The sequence below is a fragment of the Gouania willdenowi genome, chromosome 24 (genome assembly GCF_900634775.1).
Source record: "Gouania willdenowi chromosome 24, fGouWil2.1, whole genome shotgun sequence".
In the NCBI taxonomy this organism is placed as follows: domain Eukaryota; kingdom Metazoa; phylum Chordata; class Actinopteri; order Blenniiformes; family Gobiesocidae; genus Gouania; species Gouania willdenowi.
In genome coordinates this window covers 8,242,943-8,260,711 of record NC_041066.1, presented here as the reverse complement: position 1 = coordinate 8,260,711, position 17,769 = coordinate 8,242,943, and the positions used below count along the sequence as shown (strand labels likewise).

The window sequence follows — 17,769 nt, the reverse complement described above, 5'->3', positions numbered from 1 at the left end:
AGTACAAGGGAACCGTGGCGAGATTTATTACCAAAAAATAAAAGTGGGGGGCGAAAATAACTAATTTTTACTTTGAGTACTATATTTTTACTTGTGCTTAAGTATTTTATGTATGACTTACTTGTACTTGAGTACAATTTCAATCAAGTAACAGTACTTTTACTTGAGTAGGATACATTAGTACTATTAAATTAATATTTAGGTATTGTTAAACATTTTACCATAAAGATTAGGTGTGTTTACTGTTTATATCAATGTGTGTGGGGATAAGCTCTTTTACAACATCATTAACTTGATAGCACTGACTACATTTAAAAATAATTGCATTGATTTTTTCTATCTTAAATGTAATAATAGTCCCTAATGTTAAGATTAAACCTTTGGCTAGTGTGTGTCTGTAGAGAAAGCCTGTAGCGGCTTTGTAAAACACAGCTAATATGGCTAAGGGGCACAACGTATTAGTATAAGGAAAAAGGACACATTTCTGTACTAGACTAATCAGTTGTGTCGTCAGGTACTGTTTTTGTGAAAAGTTCTCAAATAGAAAATAAAATAAAGCTTGAAGGAAACAGATCAAAACAACCTAGAGCCTATAATGGAAATGAGTATTTCAGAGCAGGGGAGCCCATCCTGTTTCAACTCACAAACTACGACTACCATGGACAGCTCTTTGCAATCTACTGCGTTGGAGGATTCTAGTTGTAAATAATTAGATTTTGGATTAATATTTACACTATTATGATATTTAAGTAATTATTCAATAATTGTATAATATTAAAATACAATAACAGTGTTGAAACCGTAATACTTAAAAATGGAGTTAGACTGAAATACTTTTTTAAAAGAGTAAAAATGTAGCCTTCTTATTTCATCGTGGCAGAACTAAAACTCTGTGAAAGTGTGATAGTCAGCCATTTGTTTACAGCAGCATCTCAGATCATCTCATGGCCGTTACACACGTAGGTTGTCTGAAGATGCTGCTGATAAATGTAACCGGTCGGGCCGCTGTGACTGGCTTTGGGGCGAGTGGAGGGTCTTCTTCCACTTATTATTAGAGGTTGTAAATTAACAGATTGGTGCACTAGCACCCCCTCAAATTGAGGTCAGAGATGGAATTGTTAGGTTTCACTATGAGGTAAACGTAACAGTGCCGTTCTCATTCAGATATATATGAAGACTTGCGATTGACACAAAATGCATCTGCGATCGACCCGTAGATCGCCACCAACGCATTGGGCACCCCTGAATTAGAGGTATTGCATAGATAGCTCAATAACCAGGCATTTCTCATGATATTAAAAATATCTGCCCTTGAATGCAATGAACCGAGAGTCTTTTAATAACCTCCAACCCTGGCAGCGTAATTTTTTATGAGACAAAGGCAGTTTAGAAAAGCCCGCAGCACAGCAACCATTCAAAAGCATGCTCTGTTTATTGAATAATAAACCAAGCACCAAAGATTAATTTACATTTACTTTATCATCCAAATGACATAGGGAAGCACTTTCGGTGCAGTACTGCCAGGGCCTAATAACCTTGCGAGCAAACTGACATGCTAATGTCGTGCTTTCTTTCATTCTTTCTTTATTCCTTTCAAGGACACTGGAGTGGAGCCTTATGGCAACAACACGGCTGTGATTCACACCTCACGCTACCAACCTAAAGCTTGTCACTCACAAGTCAGATCAGGAGTATTAGACACTTAACACAACAGAGAGTTAACACACGTTCACTTTAATTAAAATCCTAATGTACACCATTAAAATTAAGACTCCAAGCTAAGCGTTACATCACTGTCCGAGTGTGTGTAAGAATAGCATTCAGAGGCTGTAAAATCATCTGCAGGCTAAAAAGGATTCGGGGGTGGAGAAGTGGGAGGTGTGTGGGGGGGTCACCTCTAATTCAAAGCAGGGCTGACACGGGCAATTTCTCTTACTTTGCATTTTGTGAATTAATTTCACCGTTGCAAAGGAACAGCAGCTGACAGCTAAAGTAAACCCAGGCAAGAAATCAGAGGCTGGGTGGTAACATTCATTTTTCAGCATCAGTTTGGAAGTCAAAAGGTCACAGGATTAATCCCTGCAACAGCTAATGTGCTGCTGGGATTACAGAGCAACATAACTCCTAGGATAAATAAATCCTTAATGTGACAGTGTGTCAACATTGGCACACTGGAGCTATAATGTGAGCCATCTTAAGACTGCTCTTACTACTACTAGCTATGATGACTTTTCTCTCATCCCCTCATGATCCCCTTTTTTATTTATATATATATATAGCATATTTTCTTACATATTTATGTTGTTACATAGAGGTTTAGTGGATCATAAATAAACAATAACCTTGAAATGTCTCAAATGCTTCAAATTTCTTTATGAATTCTCGAGGGCAAAAAAAAATTCTTACACAGTTGAACACAATCACATTTCATCTCATTATTGAACATGTTTTTCAATGCTTAAAGGTGCAGTCCGCAACTTTCAGATCCCTCTCTCCCCCCTCCCTCCTTGCTGTTCTCTTGCCCTGCCTCCAAACTTTCCAAAGTCCCTCCCTCAGAGGAGCTAACAAGCAAATGTTAGTCCGACAGCATCATCACAGTAATATAACATGCTCTGTTAAAAGCATATTACTGCAGCGCTTCTCTCTGTCTATGTACACACACCTCAGCAGCGGCAGCCCAACAACACAGTGTCACTTACAGCAGCCCACACAGAGGCTGCTGTGCGCACACGAACAACACATGAACCACAAATTTCTAGTCTAACAATTATAAATCAAACATAATGTAAATCAAGCAGCAGAAATTACCTTTCAAGCAGAAAAGTTGCTGATTCCATCTTCTACTCATCCAGACCATACACTGTAAAAAAGATGGTGCTCCAGCTCCGGGAAAGGGGCGGGAACTGTGAGCAACAGCTGATAGACGGTTCACATAACACAATCCTGTCTCTGATTGGCTCTTTGTGCTCGGTCACGGTGCATTCTGGCAATCTGCCAAAGGCTGCAGGAGCAGCAGGGGGAATCAATGAGTCTGTTTTTTTCACACAAACTACTAGTTTGATGTAAAGCTGTCCTTGCATAGGGACAGCTTTAGCAAATATGACAAAAAGTCACATTTTAAAAAGTTGCAGACTGCACCTTTAATTTGTATATCAGGTCCCAGAACAAACGCCAAGTGCTGTTCCGGCAGTAAGAGAGAGACAAAAATATCATGGAATAAATGTTTTTTTGAAAGCGTCTTATGCTAACTAAATCTACCAATAATGTCACGTGAACACAAACAACCAATGAACCTAAATGTTTAATAAAAGAATGATGAATCAACCTTAAAGAAGCATGGACAATTGCCCGTTATGGAGCGCAGCTGTCAAATCTACCATGTTTCAGCACCAAGGACAGCGAAAAATCACAGCTCATTCAGCCACTCTCATCACAAAGGCCACTAAACCTTCAGAACACAAAAAACCACAAACACAAAATATTTGCAAATGTTTACATCCATAAGGCCATAACTCATCTAATGAATCAGCAGCCCAGCAGAAAATGAAAATAAAATGTGTGCTTACCTTTTTATTTTGTCCAAAACTGCCAAAAAAAAAAAACGGCCATGGAGCCTTTTGTATTCTCGCAACTTTTTAACATATTTCCCAGCCGAGGCCAGCCTTGTCTTTCATAAGCCAACAATAGCAGCTCTTCTTGGCTTTGAACTGAGCCTTTGTCCTGACGTCCCGCGTCTCAATGTCCATACCAGGGGCCTCGTTTATGAACGCTGATACGTACAAAAGAAAGCGTACGTCACAAAAAAAAAAAAACCTGGCGAGATAATGTGCAGCTTTGACTCTACCGTTTGCACAAAATCATGAATCATGAACAGAAGGATGAAATTAAAGACAGCTCTGTGAAATGAATATAATTTGTGTGAAATAATTGAATACACTGAATATTTCACAACACATTATTTGAAACATGCATTTGCCGTGTGAGGACGAGGTGCTGCGGGCGGGAGGACGAGGCTGCAGTGGGAGGAAGACGAGCTGCTGCGGAGTTTAATCCGATGTTTTCGGCACATATATAGTGCATCTGTGTGTGTCCCCCACCTCCGTTACACAGAAGGGATCCCCACTAATCATCCAGCTTTTTGTGAGGCTGAGCTCCGCCCCTTTCCTCCACCTGTTGAACAGATGTTCTTCCTGTGGAGAGTAAGCCAAATTTTCTCCTCCGCTTTGTTACGACTGTTGTCGTCTTTTAGTTTGTTTGTGTGCTACTTGTGTTTCTGTGTTGTGCGCTGGGGGGGGTGTGTCTCTCTATCAACAGCCCAACCTACGTGGTCTGAGAATAACGGGTCCACTTCGGATTGGCTGAGCTTCGGTGGAGGGCGGCTACAAAAAGACCCAGATGACGTATGGTGTGGCCAGAGGTGGTTCAGAGGGCGGGTCATCCTATACCCATGCTCCAACCAGCACGCAGCACTTCCTTCTGCCCTTTGACAGCTGACCGTTTGACAGCTTCACAGCGAGACCGAAACGGTGATACGTTTTGTTCAGTTTGGCCCAGTTGGCTTGGAAACTTATGTTCTTTTATTTGTGGGTTCTGCGTAACCCAGTTTGGTACTTATTATTTTCCTTATGTGGCTCAAATAAATAGCCCAGTTTGAAACAGATGTGTTGGCGTGCTGCTTGAGGCTGGTGGAGGATGACGTGTTCATGTGCCGTTCAGTGGCTCCTAGGCTGAGCGTAACATGAATTGGGGGCTTGTCCAACGGAATTTGTTTTTTTCGCGATTTTTGAGGCAGTAGTGTTGCGGTGTATATTTTTCTCTGATTGGTGTATTTTTTCTCTTTTGTGTGGGAGGAAAAAAGGTGGGAGATGGCAGATTTTTCTGTAGAAGATTTTTGTGATAATCCTTCTTGGGATACCTTTGAGAAATGTAAAAAAAATGAGTTGTTAATGATTGCAAGTCAGTTCAGATTAAATGTGTCTGCTAATATCCGCAAAGCAGAGATGCAGAGAGTGCTGGGTCGACAGCTGGTGGACGCCGGTGTGCTGCATGCTAGAGGTGGTGAGAGTGAGGCCGCAGCACTTCAGAAAGACGCATTGGAGCCGCAGGGTGCCAGTGGAGTCCTTGATGGAGATCGCAAATCGGCCGCTGGTTCTCTGACAGGCATGACTGCAGAGGATCTCCGCCTAACCCTAGCAATCAGAGAGGCAGAGGGGAGAAACCGTGAGTTGGAGGTGCAGACAATGCATCTTCGTCTCCGCGTCCTAGAACTGGAGCGGAGCCCGCCTCCCGGCACGCCCGTCCCCAGTCACAGTGCGTCTGCTTCCGCGGCTAGCTTTGACATGAGTAAGCACATTGCCTTAGTTCCTCAGTTTCGTGAGTCGGAGGTCGACTCTTATTTTAGTGCTTTTGAGCGCATAGCTGCTGCGCTAAATTGGCCCACAGAATTTTGGTCGCTACTACTGCAGTGCAAACTAGTGGGGAAAGCGCAGGATGTCTGTGCCAGTTTGTCTATTGAGCAGAGTTTAGATTATGAGACGTTAAAGAAAGCTGTGCTGTGTGCCTATGAGCTTGTCCCTGAAGCTTATAGACAGAGGTTTAGGAATAGAGAAAAAAATACCAATCAGACGTACGTGGAATTTTGCCGTGAGAAAAGCGCGTTGTTTGACAAGTGGTGTCAAGCATGTAAAATTAACTCCTTGGAGGAAATGCGTGAGTTAATTTTGATTGAAGAATTTAAAAAGTGTTTGCCTGAGCGCATCGTGATTTATTTGAACGAACAAAAAGTGTCCTCTGTTACAAAAGCTGCTGTGTTAGCGGATGAATTTATTTTGACACATAAGAGTGTGTTTCCAATGCAATCGTCGCGTTGTCAAAATAATGTGTATGAACTTAGAAATAGAAATAGGTCACCGAGGCTCGCTCGTAAAACTGTTCCCACGGGTGCGCAGGACAGCCGTGAGTGTTTTTACTGCAAAGAGCCAGGTCACTTGATTGCTGTGTGTCCGAGTTTAAGAAAGAAAGAACAGTCCAAACCAAGTAAACCTGCGGGTGTGTGTTTGATTAAGACTGTGTCTTCACCTGAGTTATTTTCTGCGCCTCCGAAAGCTGCAATGTTAGACGTGGATTCTCGTTTTGAGCCTTTTGTTACACAGGGCTTTGTTTCTGTGACTGGTGAAGAAAAAGAAAAGGCACCTATTAACATCCTACGGGATACGGCTGCCTATCAGTCCGTAATGTTGCGTGACGTCCTACCCCTGTCGGATGAAACTTCGTGTGATGCTGATGTGTTAATGTGGGGCATCGGGATGACTGTGATGAGAGTCCCCCTGCACATGGTGCATCTGCAGTCACCATTAGTGTCAGGACCTGTCAAAGTGGCCGTGTGTCCACGGTTGCCCGTTAGTGGCGTTTCGTTTATCCTAGGGAATGATTTAGCTGGTGGAAATGTGTTTCCCTCCCCAGTGGTTGCCGATGATCCGATCCCCGTCTCGTCCATGGCCGCTCCTGCTGACCCCTCTGTGCCATCTCTGTTCCCTGTGTGCGCCGTTACGCGCGCACAGGCTCGTAAACTGGGTGACGTTGTAGATTTGTCTGATTCGTTCATGACTACTGTTGATGAAAATGTGAAATCCAACATTTTTGAAAATATTGTAAAATCTGAAAACGAGATAAAAAGTAAAAATGAACTATGTTTATTCCCCAGTGATGCTGAGTTAACATTAAATGTGACCCGTGAGATGTTAATAACTGCTCAAAGAAATGATAAAACATTAACATCTTGTTTGTCTTCTGCATCAGCTGGTGTAAACACATTTCCTGTGTTCTTCTTTGAAGATGGTGTTCTGATGAGGAAGTGGAGTCCTGAAGCTGATGAATTACAGGCGGTTCATCAGGTAGTGGTGCCCAAAGAATATCGACCACAAGTTCTAAGTATTGCACATGATTCTTGTTTAGCAGGCCACCTTGGCATTAAAAAAACATATTTCCGTGTGCTGCGCCATTTCTTTTGGCCCGGTTTAAAATCGGATGTAGCCAAATATTGCCGTTCGTGCCACACCTGCCAGCTCGCAGGAAAACCAAATCAACCAGTCCCTCCAGCACCATTAAAACCAATTCCTGTACTTGGGGAGCCGTTTGAACGGGTGATTTTAGATTGCGTGGGGCCTTTGCCAAAAACGAAAGCTGGACATCAGTACATTTTAACTATCATGTGTGCAGCTACGCGTTTTCCACACGCGGTCCCGCTACGCTCACTCAGAACCAAACCAGTAGTTAAAGCACTCCTTTGGTTCTTCTCTACGTTTGGACTTCCTAGAGAAATCCAGACAGATCGCGGTACAAATTTTATGTCCAAATTGTTTTCACAGGTTGTTAAGGAGTTAAACATAAAACATGTGACGTCGAGTGCTTATCACCCAGAATCTCAGGGTGCGTTGGAAAGGTTCCACCAAACCTTAAAATCAATGCTTCGCAAATTCTGCAGTGAGTCTGAGAAAGAGTGGGATGAGGGTCTGCCCCTGCTCATGTTTGCTATACGTGAAACCCCCCAAGAATCTTTAGGGTTTAGTCCCTGTGATCTTGTGTTCGGTCATACGGTGCGCGGTCCGTTACGTGTGCTTAGAGAGAAGTGGACCTCCGATTCTCCTCGGAGAGAGTCGAATGTTTTAGACTATGTTAGTTCTTTTCGTGAGCGTCTTCACCATGTTTGTCAGCTGGCTCAGGAAAATCTAACACAGGCTCAGTCAAAAATGAAAACTCGATTCGATAAACAGTCTGTGGTGAGAGTTTTCCAGCCAGATGACAAAGTTTTAGTGCTACTGCCGCTGCGGGGCGGTAGTCTGCAGTGTCGATTTGCAGGTCCATATGTAGTGGAAAGGAAATTAAGTGATACAAATTATGTGATTAAAACTCCTGATCGCCAAAAGAAAACACGGATGTGCCACATTAATATGTTAAAACGTTACTTTTCCCGAGAGGATCCCCCCATGGCTCCACCTGAGGTGCCCGTGGTGGTTGTTTGTGAAGCCGTACCACAGTACACTGTGAGTCATGATGGCTTACGAGAGAAAAATGGTTTATTGCCGGTTACTCGTCTACAAAACTCTGAAGTGTTGAGTGACTTAGAATCATTTTTATCATATTTAGATGAATCAGCCAAAACTGACATCATTAAGCTCATTGAGGATAATTTAAACATTTTTTCTGATCATCCTCATCAGACTTCGGTTTTAAGCCATGACATTGATGTGCAGGGTAACCTGCCAATCAAACAGCATGCATATCGGGTCAATCTAACCAAACGAGCTTTAATGAAAAGTGAGGTGAGTTATCTTCTCGAGCACGGGTTAGCTGTTCCAAGCGTAAGTGCCTGGAGCTCCCCGTGTGTCTTAGTTCCCAAACCCGACAAAACTGCTCGTTTTTGTAATGACTACCGGAAGGTAAACGCCGTCACAAAGCCCGACTCCTACCCATTACCACGAATGGAAGATTGCATAGATCGGGTTGGTTCTGCCAGATATGTTACTAAGTTGGACTTATTAAAAGGTTACTGGCAGGTTCCATTAACTCCTCGTGCTTCTGAGATCTCTGCCTTCGTCACCCCTGATTCGTTCCTCCAATATACAGTGATGCCATTTGGGTTAAGGAATGCTCCTGCTACATTCCAGCGATTGATGAGCCGAGTTTTAGCTGGAATCGACAATTGTGAGGCATATCTTGACGATGTTGTTGCTTACTCAACCACGTGGGTGGAGCATGTGGCAACATTGTCCCTGATTTTTACTCGTTTAAGTGCCGCATCCCTTACCCTTAATCTGGCTAAATGCGAATTCGGTAAGGGAAAGGTAACCTATCTTGGAAAACAAGTGGGTCAAGGTCAAGTTCGCACAGTTGCCGCAAAAGTACAGGCTGTGATTGACTTTCCTGCTCCCCAGTCAAAACGGGCGCTGCGCCGATTCCTGGGAATGTGTGGTTACTATAGAGGATTTTGTCGAAATTTCTCAGAAGTTGTCGCCCCTCTCACCGCGTTGGTTAGTCCGTTGAAAAATTTTGTCTGGTCCCCTGAGTGTCAGACTTCTTTCGAGTCTGCAAAGGCTCTTTTGTGTAGTTCTCCTGTGTTGGCTGCACCTAACTTTGATCGCCCTTTTAAGTTGGAAGTGGACGCCAGTATGTGGGGTGCTGGTGCTGTCCTTTTGCAAACCGATGAAAACGAAGTCGACCATCCTATTTGCTACTTCTCGAAAAAGTTTAACAAACACCAGGTACACTACAGTACTATCGAGAAGGAGGCCCTCGCTATGTTGTTAGCCCTTCAGAATTTTGAGGTCTATGTAGGATCAAGTTCCCAGCCCGTACAGGTTTTCACCGACCACAACCCCCTCGTTTTCCTTTCGCGGATGAGGAATTCAAACCAACGCCTTATGCGGTGGTCCCTTCTTTTACAAGATTTTAATGTCAACATTCTTCATAAGAAGGGCACAGAAAATGTGTTGGCTGATGCTCTTTCTCGATCCTCTTTAAATTAAACTCTTCGGGAGTGTTTAATTCTTAGGGAAGGGGGTGTTACGACTGTTGTCGTCTTTTAGTTTGTTTGTGTGCTACTTGTGTTTCTGTGTTGTGCGCTGGGGGGGGGTGTGTCTCTCTATCAACAGCCCAACCTACGTGGTCTGAGAATAACGGGTCCACTTCGGATTGGCTGAGCTTCGGTGGAGGGCGGCTACAAAAAGACCCAGATGACGTATGGTGTGGCCAGAGGTGGTTCAGAGGGCGGGTCATCCTATACCCATGCTCCAACCAGCACGCAGCACTTCCTTCTGCCCTTTGACAGCTGACCGTTTGACAGCTTCACAGCGAGACCGAAACGGTGATACGTTTTGTTCAGTTTGGCCCAGTTGGCTTGGAAACTTATGTTCTTTTATTTGTGGGTTCTGCGTAACCCAGTTTGGTACTTATTATTTTCCTTATGTGGCTCAAATAAATAGCCCAGTTTGAAACAGATGTGTTGGCGTGCTGCTTGAGGCTGGTGGAGGATGACGTGTTCATGTGCCGTTCAGTGGCTCCTAGGCTGAGCGTAACAGCTTTTATGTGTGATTGTTTTATTTTTGACCTGTCACAGTCTGATAAGGCAACACAATGCGATCTGCCTTTCTATCATTTCTAATGTGCACTGTGTTACCAATTTACCCTCTCCTGTGTGTGTCCACCTCAGCAATTAATACCTCCACATCACATTGAGTGAAATTTGTTTTATTTGCTCGTTTTCCCCCTCGGTCTACCGTGAAATTCGTATTAGTGAATATTCATTTATGGCGTTCAACAGATCTTTTATGGGCACCAAATGGTGGAGCAAGGTGTTTCTTCACGTGTGCCAATCTTCGAGTTGATTGTGATTTATAAACAGAAACAGGCGTGGGACGTGCTTGCGCATTCGTTTATGAATCGTAAAAAAAAGATTCGTACGCACTTCCTGGTTTTTAGCGTACGCCAGCTCAAGTGTGCTTACCTCGGCACACTTTTATAAATGAGGCCCCAGAACTTTAACCGTTGTCTCCTTCTCTTCTCTCTGTACCTGAGTCCTCCTCATGTCCCCTGGATAGTTCTCCTCTCGTGTCCTGTCTGTTGGAGGCCGGTTCTCCTGCATTAGCATCTTTGCTACAAGTGCTGCTACTCGCTACGCTAACTGCTGCTGTGCTGTTGCTCTTTTCTGCGATTTCCACAGAAACAACCTTGAACTTCTTTACCTCAGGCTTAACTTCACTTACTGACTTAAAAAGAACTCTTTAAATCCAACTCCCTTTTTTTAGCCATTTTCTACTGTCTTCCAAGCTGACACAGACACATTTTTGACGTAGCGTGGGTGTAGTTGACTTTGCCCTCTCTTCCTCACTTGCACTCAGTTTTTACTCAACTAAAAAGTCACAGCTGTCCAAATATAATACTTGAAAATTTAATCAAAACACCTAAAAGAAACTGAGGTTCTTTTAATGAGATTTTGGGTGCATTATTATTGTATTTGGCAATTGGAAATTGCCAAATACAAAAATATGAAAAGCTCATCTCAAGTGGAGTATTATATTTAATTGGACCGAAGCTGTACGACCTACCAGTAAAAAGATCGGTAGGGGTCAAAGTTCATGACGTCACAAAAAAAACCAAAAAATACTTTTTTCCTTTAACATGTCCACAAATTCAGACACATTGCTCAGACTGGTACATTTAAACAACAATTCCTTTCAATATGTGACCTTTGACCTTTGCTCAACATCATATTTAAGGTCAAGGTCAGTCTTCTGTTTTTCCTGCATTATTACTTTCAATTTCATTAGTAAAAAGAACAAACTTGTCAACAAATCCAGATACAGGTTGTCATTTTTGCCAATTCTTTTCAATTTTAAATTACCAAATACGTGTTTGCCTTGTGAATACAGGTCTTGCCTAGTTACTATTATAATCATTTTAAATAAAATCAAGCAGAAATATATTTATATATAAATATGACACCGATTATATCCTCAGATGCATGTTTGTTGTTTTAGGACAATATCATTTATTTACGCATTATGTTTCACTGTAAACAGGTGGGAAAAAGACAAAAATTGCAAATGTTGTAGAAAATGTCACTACGAAATTTGCAATATGATAGACATACAGACTAAAATTATACAACTATATGACACGGACAAAACCATCACCTACATGTTTTAGAACACTATCATGCATTTCCAGAATATTCTTTGCAGTAATATAAGTGCAAGTGTAGCAAAATTGTCATGTCAAATCTTGCGGTATTCCAGTGCATGCTTTTGGTGCACTAACATCAGCAAAAAAGTTTGAAATTAATAGCAATAGTTAACTCAAATAACAGTATTAAGCATGTTTGGCACTATTTCTGTAGGTTTAATTGTCAGTGACGACATCTAATTTGGAAAACTGATTCAACGATAACAAAATGAAAACAGGGAAAGCAAAATGGAATTGGGGAAATTTTGAAATGGAAAATCCGATTGCTCTAGTTAACCTTTTAAAACTAACGATAAAAAACATGTTTCCAGAGATAATGCAGATGAAAATTCTGTATGCTGAACTTCTTGAACCAGCTATAGACAAAAATACCTTCTCCTACTATAAAAATCATAGAAGATTTGAGTTTAAGCCTCAAGTGAGGTATGCTAAATGTGTATGGCTTTTTGAGGCGTAATTCCCATCCGACTCTTTTAAATAGGTAAATTGATATTTAGCAATTTAAAGGTATAAAATGTGTGGAGAGAAAATAGACAATATGCAATCAAAATTTGACCTTTTCCATGTAAGTTGACTTCCATGGAAAGCTTTGTCTTGTAAATATTCCTTTGGCAGTAGCAGCTACATCATTACAGCCGCTGGATTACGAAAGCAGGGGTCACATGGGTGTGAGGCGACATGAGAGAAATATCGATAACAGTCTCCTCCACAGGGCACGCACAATCTCAAGAGGTCATTAACGGCTACAGCGGCATTTATTTTGATATACTCTACTTTCACCCTGATTAAAAATGCATTGATTTCTAAATAAGTGATGAACTTCAGCACAAATAGGTCATTCAGTCGGCTGGCCTTCAGTGGTTATCCCCATGAAAAGCCACATGAAGAGTCCAATTCTTAGCTAGATCATTGAACGTGAGAAAATGTCCTTAAGTAAATCCATGCAGAACCAGGTGAGGTGATTGACATGTGTTTAGGTGGACCAGGTACAAGCCCAAGGCTGATACAAGACATGCTGGAGAGACGATACTTATTGGTTCAGCTTGGAGTAACTTTCAATCCCCTTGGATGTGCTGGAGGGATTTGCAGGGCAGTGGGATGTCTGGGACCACTGCTCCCAATATGCCACCACAAAACTCACATGGATTATAGGGACAAGAGGATGGATTTTAAAGAGCAAAAACAGATCATGTGCCTTATCAATAACTTATTCAATCACCGCTATTAGTTTGAAGGGCTGCAATTTAATGGTTTCACTTTAATTACCTCATTGAGTGCCATTCACGTCTATAGACGTGAATTAGTTTAGTAACGTGAATTGCCATTCACATCTATATGAATTGTGTTTTTCGGCTGGGGTTGCTAGGAGACAGTGTGACGAAGCTCTCCGGTGAATATCTAACTTGTACCATGATGTAGTGACCAACTGGTGACATGTAGGTGGCAGCAGCGCACCTTTGGATGAGTGATCACCATGATGGGCAGAGCTCAGAGGGAAAGGAAATTCGTTTACAAGACGAAAAATGGCTCTGGGAGAGTTGATGCTGAAGTTCCCACCAGCTCACACTCGACCAGAGCATGTGTGGAACCTAAGTGGACTATTGAGAGTGTTGCGATGGTGAGAGAAAACAATTAAAAAACGGGGCAAGCAGTAAGACTCGGTATGTCCGGAAGAAGGAGGAAGTTGCGTGTGTGGAGAATGACGGGGGAGAGACTCGGAGGAAGGCCAAAATACAGTAAGAAAACATACAACTCTGACATAGATAGCAAAATAATAATAATTTTGCCAACAAAAAGCCTGGTCTCAGTGTTGTTTTTGTAGTTTTATAGAACAAAACCACATTTTGAGGTGTCCCTAAAGCAAAAAAAAATTTGCTTCAAAGTCACTGATAGGTTTTTTCAGAAAAAGATGATTTTTCTCAGCTTTTTGTCACAAACTGGCGATTTGTGTGAAACTTGCCTCTGTTCAACTGCTGATTATATAAGAATGAAACAAGCTAGAAACAATATTAGTTTTTCTGAATCTGGTGTCAGAATTCTGATAGTCATAGTACAAAATATTCTGTGGGTCTTTAAAAATTAGTCAAAATGCTCTAAAACGGCTGGCACTGAGTGGGTAGAAATTTTGAAAATGGCTGGCACTGAATGAGTTAAAGGGTAAAATAATGAAGGAAAACTAGCGGTAACTTAAAAAGATAATAAATGTTTAAGTTTCAACACACACTTTATACTTCTTAATTTATGTAATCTTTTTCATTTTCAACTAATCCTTAAACACTAGGGATGTCCCGATACAACTTTTTCACTTCAGATACAATACCGATATTGCAGCCTTGCGTAATGACTGATACCGATATTGATCTGATACAATATCAGCACGAATCCTACATACTTTTATTATTTATTTTATAGTGTGGAATATTAGAAAAGGCTTGATCAAGTGATGTTACTCAAACAGAGAACAATAGTCAGTAACAGTAGGTATGAGAAAAACTGACCCATTTATTATTAATCAATTGTTTACATAAATTTTATCCTCCAACATAATATCTACAGTATTCTACATGTGAATAAATATAATATATGGCAGAAATTTTAGATGCAGTCCAATAAAATCTGATATTCGTTTTCTGGCTGATATTGGACCGATATCAATATCGGATCGGGACACCCCTATTAAACATGCAATATTTAATAATTTTGTAATATTTTAACAAAAATCCACTTTGTATTTTTTTAAAACATGTTTCACAATCCAAACACCAAATGTGCAGCATCTTTACCAAAATCCTATCTGAGACACTTGAACATATTTGTCACATTGTTTTAGTGGAAATAAACTTAATTTAAAGACTTAATACAACACCTTGTCAAGTCCGGCAGTATTTAAGAGGGGGTCTGCTGGTGTCTATCTCCAGCTCTCAATGGGCGTTAGGCTGGGGGTACACCCTGGACAAGGTGCCAGTCCATCGCATAGACAAACACTCACACTCCCATTCACTTCAATGGGCAATTTAGAGACTCATATCAACCTAACAGTCATGTTTTTTGGATTGTGGGAGGAGTACCCAGAGGAAAGTAATGCAGCACAGGGAGAACATGCAAACCGCACACAGAAAGTGCAGACTACATCTGTCATGTGTGTATCTTTGAGTTTGTACTAGGCCTGGCAAGAAAATCTGATTTTAGACAGAGCTCAATGGTGATAGTGTTCCTGAGGTCACCTCAAATGGTCTATGGGGGGCTACCATGTTGGTGACCCCTGTTCTACACCCACTTTAACCCATGGTGACCTGCTCAAACCTATCCCATTTGATGTTAGACAGGGTAAAACCTGGAGTTTGTCAGCAATAGGACTGCAAAGGCACTCACATTTACACACCTCAGCATCCTTACAGGCTCCATTGAACTGAATGTTTTTAGAACGCACAGGTTACAGTGTGTAAAGTCCACAGAAAAAGGTCTAATGTCACAATTAATAATATATCAATTATTAAGAAGGGTCGTTTTAAACATCGTTTTTTTGTGGGAAGAAGAAAAAAACAAAACAAAACCAAAAAAAAAAAAAACGCACCTTCACAACGCGGGCATGCGCATCGGCCACGCGGGTGGCGTAAACGAACGAATGTGTGGTCGCGTGCGCGCGTGATGGTAATGAAGTCTCGCGCCGACCAGAGGCACGAGCGCAGCAGCTGCCTGGCCACGCGCTAAACTCTTCAATACAGAATGTAGAGGAGCCAAAAACACTGATAAAAGCATACTAATGATAATAAAATTATTATTATTATAAAAATAACAACCCTTATAGTTGGTGTGTTGTTACACATTATACAGTCCGTGAACACACGGTAAACTTCATGTAAGAAATGCTTACACTGAGCATCTATGGGGGCTGAACGACTCACAAAACCGTGGGCCGGTGGTTATAACTCCGCAGTTACACTTACCTCCGGTGGGTCCAGGGGTCTGAAGCCCTCAGCGGGGGTCCGGGTATCCTTTCGGTGAAAGGAGGGTGGTTGTCTGGAGACGCGGAGATGACTTGTTAATCCGCTGCTTGGAAGGTGAAGGAACCACCGCAGCAGCTGATTAGTTCCAAATCCCAGCCTCAGTGAGCGGTGAACATGTCCACCACCAAGTGGGAAAAGTGTGTCCCGCTGTCTGAAGGAAACCTGCTCTTGGCAAGTCTAACTGGTACCCTTCCTCCAGAGAGACAGGACCTCCTCTCTCTCTCTCTCTCTCTCTCTCTCTCTCTCTCTCTCTCTCTCTCTCTCTCTCTCTCTCTCTCTCTCTCTCTCTCTCTCTCTCTCTCTCTCTCTCTCTCTCTCTCTCAATCAATGTTCTATTCAAATCCGGTGTGAGAGGAAAACCAGCAGCTCAGCTTTTCTATAGGCTACGAAAGACACGAGGAAATTACTGTCAAAGATGGAACAGCAGTCATTTGGCAGCCTCATTGTGATATAAAAAAAAAGGCATTCAATTTGATTTAATTTGGCACCATGGGCCAAGTAAAGAAGAGTCGTTCTATAACACACACACACACACAGAGGGAAGAAATGAATTGAATTTATGGTCAATTTACTTATGTAGAGAGAGCAGCCATCTGTTTTGCTCCCCTCCTGCCCTGTCATTTAGTGTGTGGCTCTCTCTCTCTCTCTCTCTCTCTCTCTCTCTCTCTCTCTCTCATCCAATGCTGCACAGGAACAACAGAAGTACCTCATTTCAATCTGAGGAAGAGTTTCCACTTAGGAAATAAATGGGTAGCACAATAAAACATGCAGACATGATTTATCCGTATTTAGTAGAGTCAACTATGGTGAGATGGATGAGCAACTGGTCCTGAGTGAACTACACCTTGTTCATAACCGTAATATTTCTTGACCCTCTATAAGAAAATAATTTCCTCCTGGGATCAGTAAAGGTATTTCTGATTCTGATTCTGTTCAATAAATCAACTGGGATGAGTTTGGAACCATTAAACTGTTATCAGGATATGTGGGCTTAAAAGATGGATGGATTGTGTAAGGTTTTGTATGAGAAATAAGATACTGTACAGAAATTATGTTTGTATGAGATTTTTTAATTTCATTTTAATCTAAAGCCCTATTCACAAGGGATTAGTTTTACCTAGGGAGCACATGTGATTTGCGAATCGGCCATGTCAATAATTTGTAAAGTTAAAATTTGAGGTCACTTTTCGGTTCATTTTCGGTACAGTTTGGTACAAAATGCAAAACATAAATGTGCTTGTTGTTTATTCGAAACTTTAGCAAACCAATAATATATTTAACATTATACAAAATATGAAAATAAAGTAAAAAAAAAAAAAATACAATACTTGTAAAATGCTCCCTAGTTATAATATTCTCAAACAAAAAAATACATTAAATATTATAGAATTAAGCAAAATGTACTTGTCCACATTGTCTGGAGTAAGTGCAGATCTGCTGGTAGTTACAAATGCAAAACAGAAATTTGCTTGTTCTTTCAAAACTTTAGGAAACCAATAATGTATTTAACATTATACAGAATATGAAAATAAAGTAAAAAAAAAAATACAATACAACTTCACATCTCACTTTATAGTAATCAACTCCTACCCACCCTTCCATTCCTTGAATCGCTCCTCCCTGCTCTCTTCCCAGCATGTGCAGACAAAAAAATAAATAAATAAATAAAAAAAATGAAATATTATTGAGAAAAAAAAAACTCCTCACAGCTTGTTAACAGCTTTTATCTGCTGCTATAAAGACAGATGGCAGTTGTTATAGCTTTGGCCAGTTCTGAATTGCTAGGCAGAAGCTGCTTCAATGTTGAAGTCAGCTGCTTTTACACTAATTACGTTTTCAAGTGAGTTAGCATGTTCGTCGTGTTCCCGGAAACATACCCGATCTCAGCTGAACAATGTGGGCACACTGCCCTCGTCCTCCAGCTCTGGTTTCTCGCTAGCGTTAGCCATGATGTACAGGCTGCACGTGTAGCTGCACGCAACTTCCGTTCCGTTCCGGGAACTCACCCGTGCACAACCCTGTA

At 41.5% G+C, this 17,769-nt stretch overlaps 1 protein-coding gene across 2 annotated transcripts in view; it reads right to left on the bottom strand.

The window, feature by feature from the left end:
• The window catches only part of tmem121ab (transmembrane protein 121Ab), a 79,928-nt gene extending 63,971 nt beyond the window's left edge, over positions 1-15,957 (bottom strand). For both annotated transcript variants that reach the window (XR_003672955.1, XM_028439801.1), the window contains exon 1: positions 15,687-15,957. The gene's annotated coding sequence lies outside the window, so the exon portion shown is untranslated. The remainder of the gene's footprint in view (positions 1-15,686) is intronic.
• Between the last annotated feature and the right edge of the window lie 1,812 nt (positions 15,958-17,769).